The 19456-nt window shown below is 33.4% G+C and overlaps 1 protein-coding gene and 1 long non-coding RNA gene across 7 annotated transcripts in view; one reads left to right on the forward strand and one right to left on the reverse strand.

Annotated features, from left to right (window-relative positions):
• Nucleotides 1–19456, reverse strand: part of LOC118199053 (uncharacterized) — a 225354-nt gene that overhangs the window by 125235 nt on the left and 80663 nt on the right. Inside the window, exon 1 of one of the 6 annotated variants that reach the window (XM_035370844.2) lies at nt 2486–2503. The exons of the other annotated variants lie outside the window; for them this stretch is intronic. The gene's annotated coding sequence lies outside the window, so the exon portion shown is untranslated. Of the gene's footprint in view, nt 1–2485; nt 2504–19456 lie in introns of those variants that run through there. 6 annotated transcript variants of the gene reach the window in all.
• Nucleotides 12167–19456, forward strand: part of LOC118199091 (uncharacterized) — a 67063-nt gene continuing 59773 nt past the window's right edge. Inside the window, exon 1 of the long non-coding RNA XR_004759892.2 lies at nt 12167–12224. This is a non-coding gene — a long non-coding RNA (uncharacterized LOC118199091). The remainder of the gene's footprint in view (nt 12225–19456) is intronic.

Raw genomic sequence — 19456 nt, forward strand, 5'->3', positions numbered from 1 at the left:
GCATTTTTAGAATGCTATTCAATACGACAGCAAGACTTTCAGGATTCTGGGTTAGTTCAAAAGTATTTTGGCATTAGAGTATTTCTCAATAAATGATGTTTAATTATCATCCATGGCTGCCAGATTATCCACGGCTGAGGTGTATAATGTATAGCATAAGCAACACAACTTCTTTATGTTAATCGAGTGACTTTTTATATAAATAATATAAATAGTATTCCTAAATTTATAATTATATATTTATAATATTTATAACTTTATAATTATATATTTGTAGGATTTATAATTTATAGCATTTATAACTTTCGTATTGCTTTTACATCACTAGATTTTTACGCTAACAGACAATCGCTGCTACAATCTGAGAGATAAAAATTATACAGAAGCTAAACAACGCTGTAAGAAGTAACTAACATATGATATAAATAAAAAATTTGATATGGATACCACATAGCTTCTTTGTGCGGAATATAAAATTGTACACTATTTTTTCCTGCATTTCATTTAAACTTATTTCCTCGAATTTCATCAGAGATATATTACTCATTTAATTAATTCACGTCTCACTTCGCGGCAAGGCAAAAAGACATAAACATTCAAAACATCTTCATTAAAAATTGTAAAATATAGAAAAACATATAACACCAAATGCGGCTAAAAACAGTTAAAAAAACAATTTTTACAATTAAAACTAGAGTTTCTACGGAAAAAACAAGCTATTCGGCCAGCGTGCAAGAAGACAGATTTTTCAATGCACAAAATGAAGAGCTTAATTATAGCCCACCTTCAAAATTTGGCGAATTTTTTTGGCGCCAAGGCACGCCAAATACCGTGTTTTGAAAAATGGTTGCTATCAAGATTTCCGACGAAACTCCGTGTTTCAAAAATGGCGACCATCTTGTTTTCACCAGAAATCATGTACGATTGTTATACATGACTTTAAACGCAAAAAAAAATCAGGAATGATTAACGAAAATATTTAAGATTAAAAGGATGTAATTTTGAAAACAATGCCGAAAACCTTCAGATATTTCCCTCTTAACAAATGATTCTGTAAATAAGAAATAATTAACTGTAAATTAAGCTTACTACAGGCGAACCAAGATCTTAGCCTAATCGATTTCTCAATCCTACATTTCTTGCATCTCCAAATACTAAAATTCGATTACTTTTCCTCACTAAGTAACCCGCATGGTACCTTACATTTTTCACAACAAACTCTATCCATCAAAAATTGTCTAAAAAATTCATCTCTTTTTAATTCATACATAAAATATCTGTTTGGAATGCCCAGCTTTCCCAAATTTTTAAGTTTGTTTGAAAACCCCTACCTTAAATTCTCCTTTAAGATCTCCTGAAACTTTATTACAACATCACTAGCAGCAGGTTTAGAGCAAGCCATGACAAAATGCAAAATTCTCACTTCCAAAATATTCAAAAATCCAAAACAGTATTCTCCACGATGTCTGAGCTTTAAAAATTCGCCGATAATAGTAGTCTTATGATGAATTTTTACGAAACATTCGCCGATAATAGTGATGTTTGTCTGCATATGTATGACGGTTTCTTTTTCGAACTTGATAATTCTTATATAAAATTTCCAAAAATTTCGATTTTCTGTATTTATGCTTCTGCAATTTGAGCTGTCAAACCGGTGATGATAAGTGTGAATACTATGAGCCAGTAGTGTTGTAGAGTAACTATATATACAGGTTTAACAAGATGCAAAAATATTATACAATATACTGGATAATATGGACAACTGAAAGTTGTACTTTACACGAAATCTCTAACAGTCTTTAATAGATTGCAGGATTTATTTTGGTAATTTTACATGAATCCCATAACAGCTTTTGAAGAAAAATTACTTTAAAACAAAATTCAAAAATTTTCAGTTTAAATTTGTAAATGTGTTATATCAATGGGAAGAACACATCAAACATGACAAACGGGAAATGATACCTTACTTGAAACTCTGACCAGACTTTCACAAAGGTATATTATGAGAAAAACTAAACCTTCTCAAATATGATTTTTAAAATAGACATGAAATTGAGAACACTGCCATGTGTATAGCCGAAGACATCGTTTCGGTTAATAAATGCAGTTTTTTAGTTTCATGCGTACTTTTGTAGATTATTCTTTTAGAAACTTGGAACTGAATGATGATTAAAGATACGCTACAAGTGCAAGAAAAGTTAATTTAATATTAAAAGAAACACTTACATTACTCGAGAGTTTTTAATGCGACGAATTGACCATAAAGCTCGTCCGTTAATCTCGAAACAACAGCGACTTTTGCTGAAACTCTATTGGACTTCGTCGATCAAAGCGGATTCGAATAAAATGATAAAACAGCACTTCGAAAAATACGCAAATACGCAGTGAAATTCGATAAATGTTTGAACGTTTTCAGGAACAAAATTACTGATTTTTAAAAAACATAAACACATACAAGATTCATCAAAAATGTAATTTAGATTACCCGTGTTTTCCAATTATCCGTTATCTGTTTACTTGGCATTAGCTTAGAGAGCTTCAACCGTCTGCGTTCGTTTTACTTTTGTGTTGAATAATTTTTCAAGTAAAAGGATGTTGCCACCAAATGTTATTGCTATGTATTACTTTTAAATAAATAATACAGTAAATAGAAATAATACACCGAATATAAAAAGAAATGTATGGCAAAAATTAACGCTATATCAGGAATTCTAACTGTATGCTACATTTAAAAATTTTGGCATTCTTAAATCTTTGATTTTTGAAGGCGAAACAGTATATGACCAGAGGATATACCTTTACGATCGATACACAATGAAGATTAGAGTTTGTTTTATTTTATTATTATATAGTGTTTCATCAGTATAACTCAGGAGGTGGTGCCAGGATTAAACACCCGTTGCAAGGTCGATCATGTTATGCCAGAAGAGGGAGTTCCAAAATGAAAAAGAACAAAGGAATATCTACGTAAACTAAATATACTGGGAATTCATGTATTTAGCAGCGAACTTCCAAATCATATTTTACGCTTTTCAATCAAATCACACGTAAGCAACAAGCAAAATATAGAACTGTTCAAAATACCATAGTCAGTACTTAAAAGATTAGTAAATTCGTATGGCTGTATATATGTACTCATGTAAATCTCACCATGTACGCATATTCTATAAAATTATTTTTCAAGAAGCACTGCCAAAATTTCAACATTAATTTCGCCTTTAAATTTCTGATCGAGATAGTTTCTTGCCTGTAAGTGAATGCCTCTAGGCTTCAAACCATAGCATTGTTATATTCACAGTATCTATCATCTGTTGATTTATTTCTACATCTCTCTTCATTTTCATTCTCGGCTACATTACCTTGGAAAAATTCTTACTGTTACGTTTTTGTGCTAGTTACATTAACTAGCATTCATATGTACTTTCCGGGATATACCTTCACCATACCATAGATGCTATACCTTTCGTATCAAAGTGTGAGAAACAATGATTATATGAACACATGTAGTATGGGAGAACAAAATTAAAAAAAAAAAAATGAAACCTTTCAGATTTTACATTACTACCAAAGGGACGTTTAAAGTTTTGCGTTTTACATTTATTTATTAAATTTTTTGCACTTAAACCATAAAATTCAATTCAACAGGAATATCGCAAAATAATTTTAAATTTAGAATTTCCGATACACAATCTCACGCGCTGAAGATAAAAATGTTTTTTCTCCGCACAGTATTGCCATTCCTCGCTTTGAAATCGTTGAGTTTGTTAAGCAAAAGTCCTTTAATGTCTGACAAAATATGAAATAGATAAAAAAAAAACAAATTCCAAATTCGGGCTTTCAAATGTCCATATCCGGCGGAGGGTTACGTTGTTCAAAATTGGATGGCTCTATGTACCGTTGTTTTATCACAATGCGAGAAACATACACACATTTATGCAGATTCTTCATTATTTAATTTCTTTGTATAATGTAACTATTCCGGCAGTAAAATACTTGGTTTTTAAAAAGAATCCCATGTCTTTCTGCGCTATTCTGCGAACTCCGCGTCGTTCTACTGTTTATACTTTTCAAATTGTTGAATTTTTACTTTTATTGTTACTTTTGGATCACCAGTATATCACATGTTTCTGGATAGCACCTTTTGAAATTTCATTGAAGTTGAATAACCTCTACAGGCACATAATATGAATTCACGTTCTTCTCAACTGAACTATTCTTCATTTGGAGAGAAAAACCTTACACTGTAAAATCAAACTCCTTATTGTACAGTTAGTCAATGAATTCCTCATTGAAAGCCAAACACAGAACAATGATAAAAAACCCAAAGCTAAAAATAAAACTCTCTTTGCAGCACCCTCTTAGTATCATTCGTAAGAACAAAGATAAAAAATCTTTGATTTCAGATCGCCTCCCAATTAAACATATAGTATTGAAAATTTAAAAATCTGGATGATCATTTTTGCTGAATTTGATAGCTTATTGTTTATTATATACAAAAACTGAAAACAAGTGATGTTTAAAGGTGAAGAAACATAAAGTAACATTCTTTCTGCAGTGAAATGTCATAAATTCCAGTGCTTGTCTTTCTTTCAAGTTAGAAAATATGCTATTTTTGATAAGTTAATATAATCTTTGTAGAGACATTAGGCATTTTTGGAAGCAGGCAAGATGAAAGATATGCAACGCTTTCACCGGGAATAGAACCGCGGACTTCTCAATTACCTCCTGAGCGTGCAGACCACTACACCACGAAGACTCGCCAAGAAGGTGGGATATCCTGACTGGGATTGTTGATAGTTTAAAATTAATACTTCGTATACAAGATTCCAGGGAACAGCTCCTTCTAGGAAATACCTAGATTAAACCCAATAGAAAATGTTGGATCAAGATAGAAGGGAAATACTGAAAAAAAAGAGAGAGGGTTTTTTTGACGCATCTAAGGAAAGCATTGACTTAAAATGGATTCCTTGAAATTGTCCATGAAGAGATTTACATTTTTGTTTAATCAGCATAACAATGCTCTCTACACACAGGGTTTCTTAAACTGTGGGGTCGCCACCCCTAAGGGGTTCATGGGACCGGCAGCAGGGGGTCGCCAAAACTTTTAGCAGTTTTGATATTTCGTTAACTTATTATAATAATTTTACAATTACTAAATATTTTACACAATGTATCTGAAAATAAATAAAGATAAGACAATACAGACAAAAAAAAGGAAAACGTTTCGACGCATTCTTTTTATAATAGAAACGTTCCTTTTTCTTGCTTTGCACGTGACGCTGTCATTTCGTCTGTTACTTATTTAAAATTTTCACACTGTTCTATCTCTTAAAATTAGAAATTAAAGTTAATGACCTAAAACTGCAATAGTATATTACAGTATAAGTGAGAAAATTGACATTACCTGCGAGTATCGGATTTACGCAATACTTATGGGGTCCTACAAAATTTTTGTAAATATTATGGGGTCCTGGGTATCACGAAACAAATCTCAGTGATAAAAGGGGGGTCGCGATTGAAAAACGTTTACGAAACCCTGCTCTACAGTGATCAGTAATGCCAAATTCAAACCTACAAAATATTAATGCCACAAGATATTGGTGCAATTTAAATTTTCACGTTCTCCCTTATTTGTTGCTAACTCCTCTTCTTTAATCATAAAAACAGCAGTGATTACCATTTCTCATTTATTTACACAAAGAGTTTTTAGTTAGTTCATGCAATAAATGTGTGTAGTTTAAGAATCCAAAGTCTCTAACGCTTGTTTTTCTTATTTCCAATTATTTGCAGGAGTGTCTACTGGTTTTATGCAGCTCAGTTATTGGCTTTCGTAAGAAAATATCGCGTGCAGTATATAACGCACTTATTTTGCAAACCATTGTACATATAAAATAGTAAGGAAAATATACAGTTTTTATATGTTTACGTGCAGACTTCGTGCAGACACTAAAATTAAACATTTTAAATATTTTTGACCTCCAGATAACTTTGTAAAACTTTCTGTGTTAACCACGATTTAACATCTTGTTACGAAATGTCCAGGCGCGGTAAGATAGCTCCTCCGCAAAGCAGTTTTAGGGGTGCCATAAAATGGCAAGGGACGTCAGGGTTGCCACATTTTGCGAGAAATCGCCCGCCCATTTGGCGACAAAGGTGGCGTTATACCATGAATGGATGGAGAACCTTCTGGAACGAATTCCTACCGGTTTAGCCCAGAATGTTCTCGAACACAAGCCAAAAACTATATAAACTCTGCTCGTACACGGAGAGTCAGTGCGAGATAGTCTCGAATTAGTCAGTCCGTGCGGAATCGATCGATTTGACAGCAGGGCAGCGAGTGCCGAGTGGGTCGTCGAGTGCATCGAAAGAGCCTCTTAGTGTATCTCGGTTAGCGCATCGTCGAGAGAGCGTGTTGAGCTGCGGGAACGATTGAACCGAAGAATCGAGAGCCGTGCTCTGTGTGTCGTCGAGTGCATCGCGAGTTGTAACGGGGAGAGTCTCGAGAGTACGTGGAGTTCCGAGAATGACCGAGCAGAGTCGGGAGCTGTACTCTGGTGCTTTGCGGGGAAGCTGTCTTCCCCGTTATAGCCTGATAACCTGAAGGCTGTGTCGCTGATTTTTCCAGCGAGTATATAGTAGATCTTAGACAACTGCAAAACGTGACTTTGGAGCTGTCCTGATTAATAAGGGTAAAATAAAGTGTGTTTTGATACTTCATCAAGTGTCGTCGTTATTCACTCCAAATCTACGAACCCCGTACGGATGTGAAGGAAGAAAATAACGTAACAACTGGTGTCAGAAAATAGCGTAACAATACTATGATGGGTACTAAAATATATTATTAACTCCAGGCGCACCGACACTGCCAATGTTATTCAAAAAGGTTGTTTATTTTGAGAAGTGTTAATCAGAAATTTTCGAGGAAGAGATCTATAAATAAAGTTAAATTTTTTAAAATCTCCTGAAAATGATGAAAGCCTCACAAAACGAAATATGTACCTTACTACAGAGTACTGTTAAGTGGATTATTCGTTTTGCGAATTACATTCCAGAAACGTGTATACTTGAAGACGAAATCTTATGACACTTTGGTGCAAACGTTCGATTTCTAATTGTCTGAAGTTCATCGTTAAGGTCTGGAATGAAATTAAATACTGAACATTAATGCATGACTAGAAAAATCTGGTTATTAATTTTGTAGATTCAGAGCGTTCTATTGAATAAGAAGTAATAACTGGCTTTTATAGAAATTATTTATAGTTTTTAACGTTTTGAAAATATACACGAAGAAAACACAGAAGTGAGTAAGATTACGTGACTTTTTAGGCCCAGACTTTTCTTCAGCATGAGTCAGTAGAAAGAAGAGATGAAACATTAAGACTGGCTAAAAGTGGGGCATATTTAGTATATGGATCAGTCGTATTTTAAGAATGAATAATCTTAGTTTTTATTTTATGATATCATAAGTTTGCGATGCCTACATTACCATATGAATAATTAGAAAATAAAATTCTGAATAATTAGAAATAAAAAACCATATGAATAATTAGAAAATAAAAAAATAAGCTTTATTATTTTAAATCATACATTTTATAATGTTTATGCCACCCAACCTGGATAATGGTTAATGACTCTGACTGCCTTACAGAATGGTCCGGTTTAGAATCCCAGAGAAAACGTGGATGTTTCTAAATGGATAATGACTGTGCGACATGGGGCAGTGTAAATAAGTGCCGAGACGAAAGTCCTATCGAGAGGTTGGTGGTTGGGGAAGAGGAGTGGAAGACTCTCAAACCCGTCTCCCTCCGGAGTGCTCTTCTTCGTAGGTGGGGGTGGTGGCGGAGCAAAGTAGTACTGTCACTTGTATGGTGCCCAAGGCTGTTTGGAACGACAGGAAAAGTCTTGACTTCTTGCCATGATGAATTTCGTGGGGTTGTTCTAATATCAGACTAGTGAGACTAGTCACAACAACAACAACAATGCCTATTAATTTATAACAGCTGCACAACTTCAACTATGGATTAACCATATTTTCCTGTCATCTATGTGTACTCATGCATTAATGAGCAGAGGTAAAATTCCAAAAACATAAACAGTCACGCAGAAAATCAGTTTTATGGAAATCGATTTCTTCCTTAGTATGTAGAAGATATGAGAATGTATCCAAACCTTAGTCAAATTTTTCATAATAATAACTTCTTAAGTATAGTAACTTAAAATGAATAAGTAAAATACGATGATAAATTTTAAATCTCCTTTTTAATGAGCAATGTGCCATAACTCTTGACCGTACTTTCTTTGAGAACGTTTTATCATTGATGGGCTAATGTTACTAGGTCGATGAACTCATTTTCTTAAAAAAGTACCTTATCGACAAAAAGATAAATGACATTTTCTTATTTTACTGATAATAAGGGTTAGTAATCTGTCTTCATAGATCATGTAACATTTATCTTTGCAAATAAGTGAAAAGTAATTGAAACCAGAAGAGATAAAAATAAATCAGCAAGAAGACAAACCGACTTCTTTCACTCTCTCGCATTTAGTATATTCTACAGAAAAGTGTCAGATTCCATTTCTTAAAATAAAGTGAACTTTCATACGGCTAACCGCTGTTCTACATGATTTTGATCAGTTGTGGAGCCGTGTTTAGTATCGATGCTTATTAATGTTCTCAGAAATACTGCTCATTTACGAAGGTATTGCTTTAGGAAGATAGTCGCCAGGAGACGGTTTACAGTATTTCGTACGTAATGGAGTTTTTATTTTTTTAGTACCAGAAGGGATATTAGTCTCGTTCCTAAAATTTTCGTTGTCTCAATTTTCAAATCAAAACTCGGCCATATATATATATAATATAATCAATATTTCTTTAGTAAATAAATTATATATATATATAGGCCACTCCTGTACATCAAAGGCGCTTATAATGTTATAACTTTTTTTTACAATGCTTATAATGCATGGACTCTTATGAGCTCAAAATACCATATTTATCATGTCAAATTTAAAAATATTTGAAAATGTAACGCATATTATTTTATACAATGAATATTTAAAATTGAACTCATTTTCGGAAAATGATATATTTTGCTTATAACGCATGTAACGCTTTTAAAGTTTTCTTTCTTTTTTTTTTTTTTTTTTTTTTTTGTCGAATCACTTTTGCAGTATACCATTTTTTAACTAACGCTTCTAAATTATCCTCATTTTTGCGTTGAATCCCTTTAATAATAATTAATAATAATACTCATATAGCAATCAATAATAGTATTCATGTAGGTTTTAAAGAATATTGGAAAGGGTATTTAATGTTCTAGTTTCGGGCTTGCAAGGATCAGTCATCATACAATTAGTTTACTTTCGTTCTACTGAGCACCTTTATTGGGCCACCTAACCTTTAGGTGAAAACAGTGCAATTTAATATACAAAAACATTGAATTTCGTGCATCTAAAAATAAACAGCAAAGATCTAAAATGCGTTTGCCGAGTTAGTTTCCACTGAAATGCAGAAACGTGGAGGCGCTTATTTATGTGATGATTGAAAAGATTCATAATGGTTTTTTCCAGTCCTCTAATTCGGCTGAAGATGTCCAGTTGATCGTTCGCAGGTACCTGGAAGAACAGAAACCCAGCTTTGATATAGAAGTTATACTAAAATTGCATGTACTATTGGTACTTTTAGTATACCAAAACTGAAAGAACTATTTCAAGAATCTCTACTAATGTTAAAAATTAACTGAAACGCGCCCATTTGTTTTCTGTGTGTTTGTTTTTACTTAGCTATTCTTAAAACTATCAGAAGGAAAAAAAAATGTTAGTTTCTATTCTCCCTTAGGGCCCACCAGCGGCCGAGCGGTAAAGTCGCTGAACACTGGTAGTTCGGTCCGAGGTTCGAATCCCGCGAACGGACTGGCTGCATGGGCGTTTTCGTGGTTTTCCCCATGTGCAATGTGTATACGAGCCAGTTTTCCTTAGAAAGTCCTCCACGAAGGCATCCCTCCTCTTAGGCAGATAGCCCTCGAGGCTTTTCCATAATCCCACACACCACCACCTATTCTCCCTTAGAATTATGCCGCTATTACGATAAAAGTATGTATAGATGTACTAGAACTACTTATATCATCCGAATCGATGATACGGAAGTAAAAAATCGTCTCCACTTTCACCAGAATGAATAATCATTACACGTTGCAGAATTTGTTAAACATAAGTTTTCAGGAACTGCGGATTGGAAGAAATAAACTTATTTTTTTGTCCTTAGGAAGGTGGCCGAGTGTTAAAATCGACGAATACTGGTCGGCATGGATTCGAATTCAGGCAAATAAACTGGCTGCATGGTTGGCTTTTCCTATGTGTAACATGAATGCGAGCCAGCTTCCCTTAAAAAGTCCACAGTGAAAGCATGCCTTCCTTTAGATAACCCTCGTGGCATTTTCAAGTAGCCTTATCTCACCTGGTTTTTAGGAACTGATTTTTTTATGATATTTGCTTTTGGCATCATGCAGAAACATTGATGCACAGTGAAAGATTTAAGCCGGAATTTATATCAGCTACTCACTGAAATAAAAAATATAACTAACCGTCTCTAAGGCTACCCATAACATTCCAGGTGATTTTCGTTTTCTGTGGAGGTATTTGTCTTGAACAGGTAATGCTCAACTCCGATGTTCCACAATGTTCTCACAAATGCTGATCAGTTACGAAGTGGACGAGTTTTATTCTCCGTTCATAAAGCTTTCTTTTTAGTACTAATGTATTTATTTATATTATAGTTTATGTGCAATCATAATTACTACAATATGGATATTAACAACATATAAATTACATATAAAATCTAAAATATTATACAGATACAGCTAGCATAATCTCTACAATATAGATGTACTTTAGAAATGCGTTGTTGAAACTTCTCGCTTGTCTAATAGTAAAGTGAGAATAAGTTCACAAATTCTATCATGGTGAGGAGTGAAGGAGTGCGGTTTTCGTTGATAGGCCTTGAGCATCTTACAGGGCAACTTTTTCCAGTTTCGACCCAATTTTGAAGAAGAAAATCTTCCGGGAGGGGGGGAGAACGGATCCCGGAGTCTTCTATCCCTCTTTTTCTGACACTAAGCTCCGACTTTCGCTTCGAGGTATAATTTAAGTACCCCCATGTCGCAAAGACATCTTACAAGCATCCAAGCCTATACGCTAACAAGTATCGCTGTCCCTTATACTAATCAATACGATTAGCCAAAAAAGTAGATTTAGATACACAGAAGGTAGCGGTCAACTGAAAACTGATTACTCACATTTACAGTACTGTTTCTTTACTACTGCGCATTTTATTTTACCTATCAAATTGGAAGAAGATGAGGAACATGAAATAAGTAGGCATAATTAGCAAAATTCTCTAGCTCAATGACTCGCCAACTTTCTGATATTTCTCGCACCCAAAAAAATATTTTATTAGTTTTCGCGCCTACTATAAAAGTAATATTGTGCCTACAAAGTACATCGTATAACTCATGACTGGTAACTCAGAGACAAACGTCACTCTTTATTCCATCTGTTGAAATTCAATCTCATGCTTCAGGTTCGGGCCTCTATTCTAGACAAAGCAAAATCAAAAAGTTGGAACCAATTTTCACTAGATTTATAAGGATTAGAAACATCAATCCCATAAAATATTACCATTAAAGATGAGAAGCTTACTACTTGTAGTTAAATCACCTCTATAAATATGTTTCAAAGCAGTTTATCGAAAGGCCTCAGTACTTCCAGCTTATTCAGGTTGTTAGAACTAGGCTTTAAATTGTTAAATTAAACTGCCGTTTCCTTTCTCCTCTCCAAATGGTAGCTCAAATTTTTAAATTTAGCTCAAATTTGTTTTGGTAAACAGTCTCATCTGCCTCAGAAACCCACGCTGCGTGTATCAGAGGATAACAGCTATTCTCAGCAGATCATTCCTTCGAGCTCAAATCGAATTGACAAAACTGCGTACGACAAGTGTGTAATCTATGCAAATTTGATATGGAAACACGATTACGAAAAGATGTTCGCCGCTTCATTATCTAGTCACGGACTTTCATGATGAACGAGCTGGGTTACATCGGGACAGGGTAGGAGACGTGGTGGGAATCTAAGTCTCGTGGGCGAGCAAAAAGTGCGGGGGCCAATACAGAATCTCTTTCGTCGCAATTTTGCTCACAGTCCATAGATCCACGGCGACGAAGCTAGAGGTGAGTAATCACTTTTTGCTTCACTTCTGTTCTCTCAGTCACTCTATGAGAGTGCATGGACAAGAATCCTTGCCTGACCTATCATTTAAGCACAAGCGATAAATGAATGCTAAACAAAGGGGTGATTCTGAGTAAATCGCTTAGGTACGAGGTGAAAGCTTTATGTAATTGTAAGGTCTTAATTAGATCAGCTATCACAGCTTAGCTCAGTTGAAGTCTGCTAGAAAATTAGTAGGGCTGGTAAAATTTGACACTGCACTTCCGCAGAACTGATACGTGACTAACTGATGCAACTATACCAATCATTTACAGTTTTAATCAGGAAACAATATGCCCTTCACAGATATAGTAAAGTCAAGAGTCATTACAATGAATCAAATATCACTAAATTTTAAAAGTTGTGTAATTTATAGTCATTGAGGCTTTGAAACATTAATGTAAATGTATTATTAAAAGTTGCTTAATGTATGTATTATGCTAATTGGTTCAATAAACATAAAGCATCGTTGCAAAAATACTTTGTAATAACAAACTTAATAAATTAAAAATTAATTTAATTATATTAACGGTTTTGCATTAAACCCACGTTGATAAACAACATACAGCGCATCTTCTTTAAGCCGACCACTCACAAAGTTGCAGATTGTTTTGATATTTCGCATAGATGATCTTCTTAGAGATAGCGTATTCTAAACTATTGTTTATTTACGTTCTCAGAAATACTAATCACTTTCAGAAGTGGTCTTAGGGAGAATTTTCAAAGGCAGTATTCATTGTATATTCTTGATAATTCTGAAAATTGTAACGCAGGCATTGTTAAATGCAGTGAACCTTCTCTGAGAACACTCACGTTTCTAAATAATTTCGATCTGGAGCTGGTCGTCTTAGGAAAGAGGTATTCAATACAAATGATTATTTATGTTTTCAGAAATTCTGAGAACTTCAGAGGTGACTAGCTTAGGAAGCGGTGGTTTTCCGCAGCCGGCTTAAGCCAGTGACTAGTAAATAGAAAAATATGTACGCTTATTTTGTATTTTCTATACTATTGTTCTTATTTATTATGTTATTAGTTAATTATTAGTTAATTATCGGAAATTATTAAGAAAATAAGTTCTCTGCTAGTTTAACAACTAGCAGAGACATGCATAATACGCAGACCATGATTTAAACTGTCTTATCACCTTTACAGGATAATATAAGATTCGCAAGTGTGTAAAAATTTCGAATTGCATTTGTGTTTAAATTCATTTTTTAATGAAATATATGAAGAAAAAACAAATTATCCTTGTATGTTGCATATTGTGAGCTAACGAAATTTCATTTTTCACTGAAAGCAATTCGGGAAATTCTAATATCCCAGTTAAATAACATTAATATTCTTCAGCGTGATAGAATTGCTCGAGATTCTTTACATTAAAAATATGTACAATAAACCCTGTATAAGTCGACCACCCGCGATACTAAATTATTTTGATTTTTTGCAAATAGAGCTGTTTTAGATTGATCAGGTTCATTTCCAAACATTATTTAAATTCTTATAAACAGCAGACACTCTTACATGATCGTAAGGATCACATGACTGTAAGGATTTCATTTTCTATACTTCCGAAAATTCTCCCCATTCGAATCCATAGTTTTGTGAATAAATTAGGTCAGAAGTGCAAAATTTTCATTTGCCCTCTTATCCAAATGAGTAATCAGCGCTGGTGAGAATACATTAATTTTTGTGCTAATGGCATAGCCACTTCTCAAATTTCATTGGAAACTTACGTTATACTTCTTAAAAATAAAAGAAATGAAAACTTTTTACATGTGCTTATAATTTATTCTTCTGAAAATAAGTTTAAAATATAAAGCCTAATTCCTAATTCAGTGAATTCCTAATTCCTGATTCAGTGAATTAAAGCAGAACATATGCTCCAGGTATATATTTCTCTTTCTAGTATTTTGAAAGTTTTCTTAACTGTCTAATTTGTGTAATATATCGGAAGGAAAGCTAAAGAAAAACTAAAGGAAAGCTAAAGAAATGATTGCAGTGCGACTTTCTGTCACTTTATTCAAAAAGATTTATAATTTCTTAAAAATAAAAGTGAAATATTACACACAATAACGTTGAAACCTCTGAAATGAAGACTTGATATGGTGTTTTGCGTTATGTTTGAAAGTTTTATTAAATTGGTTGCGTTGTATTTAAATAATGATGAGAATTATTTTTGGCTCTGGCCTGCCATCTTGCGGTCAAATCTGTAACTTGGTTTTTAGAAATTAAAATAATGAACGTTGTTTCTTTATATATTCGCCAAAAAGATCGACTGAAAGGACAAAATATATTGGAATTTTATATATCACTACTGAAAATTCCTTTTATACAAAATGGAATTATTTTACTTTAAATATCTAATATCCAAAAATAGGGATAAATTTATAATTTAAAACATTCTCCTTTTAGAATACAATTTACCTTCATCTTTCATTCTTTCTTTTCATTTTTATTTTGGTAATTTTTATTTGCTTTTATTTCTGTTCAGTTTAATCTTGCTAATATATGTTTCTGCATTAAAGTACATATAAATAATAATAATTTGAAACTTTTAATTGTTGGTGAATTAAAATGTTTCAATTGGCCAAATTATCTGTTTTCCAGTTCGTTGAAGTACTTAACATTAACATTAATAAATCAGTTAAAGTGACTAGACCGACGTTTTCAATATTTGAAATGTAAAATTTTTAAAGTACTTTACCTTTAAAGCATATCTTATTCTGAAAATTTATTTTAATTATTTATTAATAAGTAGTTTTCTTTCTTCTTCAATATATACTAACTTCCTTTCTCTAAGTTAGTAGTAATAAACTACTCTACTGATCAAAGAGGTTACATACCATAAAGAATTAGTTTTAGAATTTTTATTTAGCTTATAATTTTAAATATGTGCATCAAATGATTATTTCTTTTTCTTCCTTTAACTAATTTCGATTCAACGTCTACTAAAACAACAAATACTTTAAAACTGGATCAGCTGAATGCTAACCCCTCTGTGTCAAATGCAATATTTGAAAAGGCTGTTTTTTTTTAAAGAAAAGCAGTGGTTAAGAATGATCAATGCATATATTTTATTCGAAATTTTACCTAAGAAATAAGTTGGGTAGTAACCGACTGAAATTGAAAATCTCCTTGATCAAAATTATCAAAACAAACTTGAAGTAAAAGAAAGAGAAAAGTTTTAATCATGCAATCAAAACTTGTAGATCTACGAATATGAAAAATACAAAAGTTGGTGGAAAAGTAACACGCAGCCCACTGTACTTCGATAACGGTTAAGAACTAGTGAAATGAAATGTTGTGGATAGAAATTTTGGTCCTCTGGAAATGTCTCTCAGTATATGATCCATCTGTTTAATGCAGTGAACGATCTTTGTTTCGATGACATGAGCGTTATGTACGGTTCATCCTACTACCTTTTACTCACAGAATCAAAATGAAACAACTAGGTTTCATCACATTTGATGACTTCATGAAAGCATTCTTGACAATTTGAATAGCTGTGAAAAACTGTAAGCGCAAACGGTTTTGCATTCGAATTGTTGGACTAGCACTAACGCATATCTTTTTGCCATATCTGTGTGCTCCATGATCTGTTTCGTGATGACGGATCTGTCATTTTGGAGAGTTCTTAAATGACTGACGTGTTTCTGACGTGTTATTGTTGTCATTGAAGTTCTTCCTGACTGTGGCTGGTTCTGGGTATTGCAGTCACAACATATATCTCTTTGATTCATCGTCTTGTCTCCAAAGGCTGGGAACAGTTTCCCGTGAATTGATGTCTCTGAGTTTATTCCTGGATTTGTAGCTTACTTTCAATAACAAGACATAAAAGTTAGATTTAGGTTAGGTATTAAAAGACGAGTGCTTCTGCATACAAAATTTCAATTACCTAGTGTTTACTATTATCGAACAAATACAGTGGATTTTGCGTTACTTTTTGAGCAACTTACTCAATTTTTTAAGTCTGTGGAATCGAAATTCAAAGATGTCAGAATTTTAAACTAATTTTTTCTCTACTTAAACTAATTCTGATTGTTTGAAATCTCGATGATTATGAATAAATGACAATGGTAAAGAGACATTTACTCCCGCTAAAACATAGTCACACTACTTTCCTTTTTTGCCGAAATTAAAGAGGCAAATTTTGACAAACTTTTATCAGCTACTAATTCTAGAATTACCAGCACTAACATAACCATTTGGAATGCTAGTTCTACTGTCAATTTTGACATCGATTACTTCACCATTAAGCTAAATTCCGAGAATAAGCTGTATCACATATTTTTAATGACTTAGTCGAATAGAATAGATCCTCCATATTGAGGGCGTTCATCATATTTCAGAATTAACTGCAATTTAATTTGGGTTAATTACCCAAGTACCGCGAATTCAGTGCTCGTTTATTTCTACTTTGTTGCTGCTTCCTGTAATTATGGTACATAACCCGTGCTAAATAAACTATGCTTTATAATTACATCCCTCGTTTGGGAGTAATTTATATGAATATAAAACATCAAGTTAAAAACTTGTTTTAACACAAATGAAAATAAATATGAATTGTTGGTGTGAAATTAAATAGCAATTCCGATTGTTTCAGTATTCATAACTTTGACTTGACAACCAAGAGTTAATTGCAACAATTTAGTATGAAAATTAGATCTGAACTATCTACAGTTAGATATCTGGTAGGTGATTAGTGCAAACATTTCAGAGACTTTATTAAAGCACTTTCCTTCTTTTAATAGGCACTGCTTCGATAACTTCAGATTTCAGTTTGCGTGAGAACTTTGAACATGATAAAGTGAGACTTCGTAAACAATTACCGTGAATTCACTCATAGCAATTACCTCCCTGCGATGACCACCAATAAATGTTATCGGTACTTTTAAGAACACTGGTATTCAGCATCACCTCCTTCAGACGGTCACCTTCGCAAAATACCGAAGTCATCTGTAACAGTTGATCTTAGGCTTTAACAAGATTTACTAAAACTGTATAAGAAATTTTCTTCCTCTTTCCAACATGCTTTCATGGTGTAAAAGTAGCATTCTCAGCACGTATTCAAGAGATCCAGACTCGTGTCCCGGCGAGGGTGTTGCACATTTTTCACCTCTCCTACTCCCCCCATAAAGAAACGCTAATGACTCTACAACTGTAATAAATTAGGGGTGGCTTACTAGCTAGTTAATAACCTCTACAAAACACTCATCATCAAACGTTACTTTTGCTGTAAAGGCGAGTTATTTAAAATGACTATAGAAACAACAGATGCAGAAAATGTAAAGTATTAACTTTGTTATCTTACTTCTGGTAAGGGAACTAATTTTGATACAAACCAGTTTTGCTACATTGTGGTAATACAACACAAAACTTAAGTCCTCTAGACTTACAGCTACTAGGTGAAATGTACAACAAATTAAAGGGTTACAGTAACAGTGTTCCATTCGAAGCTACAAATATCAGCTGGATCGGATAATCTAAACTCTTCTATTAAAACTTCTATTACACTTATTAAAACATCGAATGTCAGTGCGCTGAAGGTCAGCCATTCAATTTTAATTTAACAGCTGCTTCCACTGTTAATTGTCCATAGGAATGAATTATCAGGACTTCAGATTTTCTTGTATTGAAAATGACAGTGCAAATATGAAGTGATCCTGTGAAGAAGAGTTTTTTGTATACCTATTTGTGTGATCATAAAACATAACTTTTAGTTTCTACAAACAAATATTTTAACTATGCCGAGAGGTTTACTAGGGAAATAGGTAGGTTATTTATAAATTTTCACGTTTTTGTCACTGAATTGGTCTTACTCCGTTTCATGCTGAAGTTCAATAATAAATTTGAACTTTTTTGTGTATATGCATGTGTATGTGATTATTTACGTCTCTGATATTGCAGTAAAAGCCGAGACGAAACTTCTTAAAATCTGAGAAGATTAACCCGAACTGAGTCTAACTTTGTAAACCATTTTCATTTATTTACCTCAAATTCATTAAAAAAACCTACAGCAACATAGCCAGGAATCTATCTTCATACGAGACATTTACTAAACAGTTCTACCAAACTTCGTAATTCAGTCGAAATATATCTGTAAAATAAATTGGGGTTTCAAAAACGAGAGAGCAGAAAACCCAAACAAGTGTTTTTTTAGCCTTTTAATAAAGACTACTTTACTCTCGGGTGCGGTGGAAGTTGATCCGTCGCCATAGTGTCCCGAGACCATAAAAAGCGCACTCTCACACATCCATATCCATTGCGAAATATTAAATTACAGTTCTTCAAACGTGACGCCCGGAGAGACGGCAGGAAGACAAGCGGCCTGTGCTCGTCACCCAGTTGGGAAAAGCATCGCACAGTTGATACCAACGGCAGTTAAAAAAACACGCCAAACTAAAAAAGAAACTCAAATTAGCTTTTTCTCTAATATTTTTTTCTAGAAACTGCAGCTTGGTTTCCCCATGGGACAACAGGTGTGTCAACAGTTGTGAATGAGATTCTTTTTTCTGACGAGAAGCGACGAAACTACAGCAAACTTGTTTCAGGAATTTATGAATTTATAAATAGTAACTCATGGTTAGGTATGTTATGCTAAACGTTATGCAGTTAAGGTTTTAAACATTATAGTTTCTAACGCAGTCTAAGCTAGTTTATTGCATAAATCATTAGCAATGAACAAATTAAAGAAATAAATTAATTTGGTTTTAATGTAGATCTCAGTTACTGACACAAACTTTGACGTTGAAATGTTTTTAACAAAGCTTTCCCGAAGCTTAGCATTTACGTAAAAATAACATCTCTAATTTATTTTCCCACGACGTTGAAAGTATCCAGTTGTTAGAATGCTGCCATTCGATATGACTTAAAAATCTTTTATCTTTCAAATTTCAAAATTTTACTTCATTGCTTGACAAGTTTAGTGATTTAAAAGCGTTGGATGCGCTTCTGAATAAATCAAACCTTGATTGTATTGTGTTTAAAAATATATTTAATTTATAATTTAAAATACAATTATCTACACTGGTGTGCAAAAATTAAGGACGAGACGGTTTTTTCAATAAAACTTTGTACAAAAGCTTTCCAAATCAACATATTTAATACCGTAAGATACCCAATACGTAAGGACATGAGTAATGCAAGCAACACTTACTAAAAGAGAAATCAGAGGGATAAAAAGAAGCTTTATTGA

The sequence above is a fragment of the Stegodyphus dumicola genome, chromosome 10, assembly GCF_044657685.1.
Source record: "Stegodyphus dumicola isolate Sdum_Otavi_A_Nest chromosome 10, ASM4465768v1".
Classification (NCBI taxonomy): Eukaryota; Metazoa; Arthropoda; class Arachnida; order Araneae; family Eresidae; genus Stegodyphus; species Stegodyphus dumicola.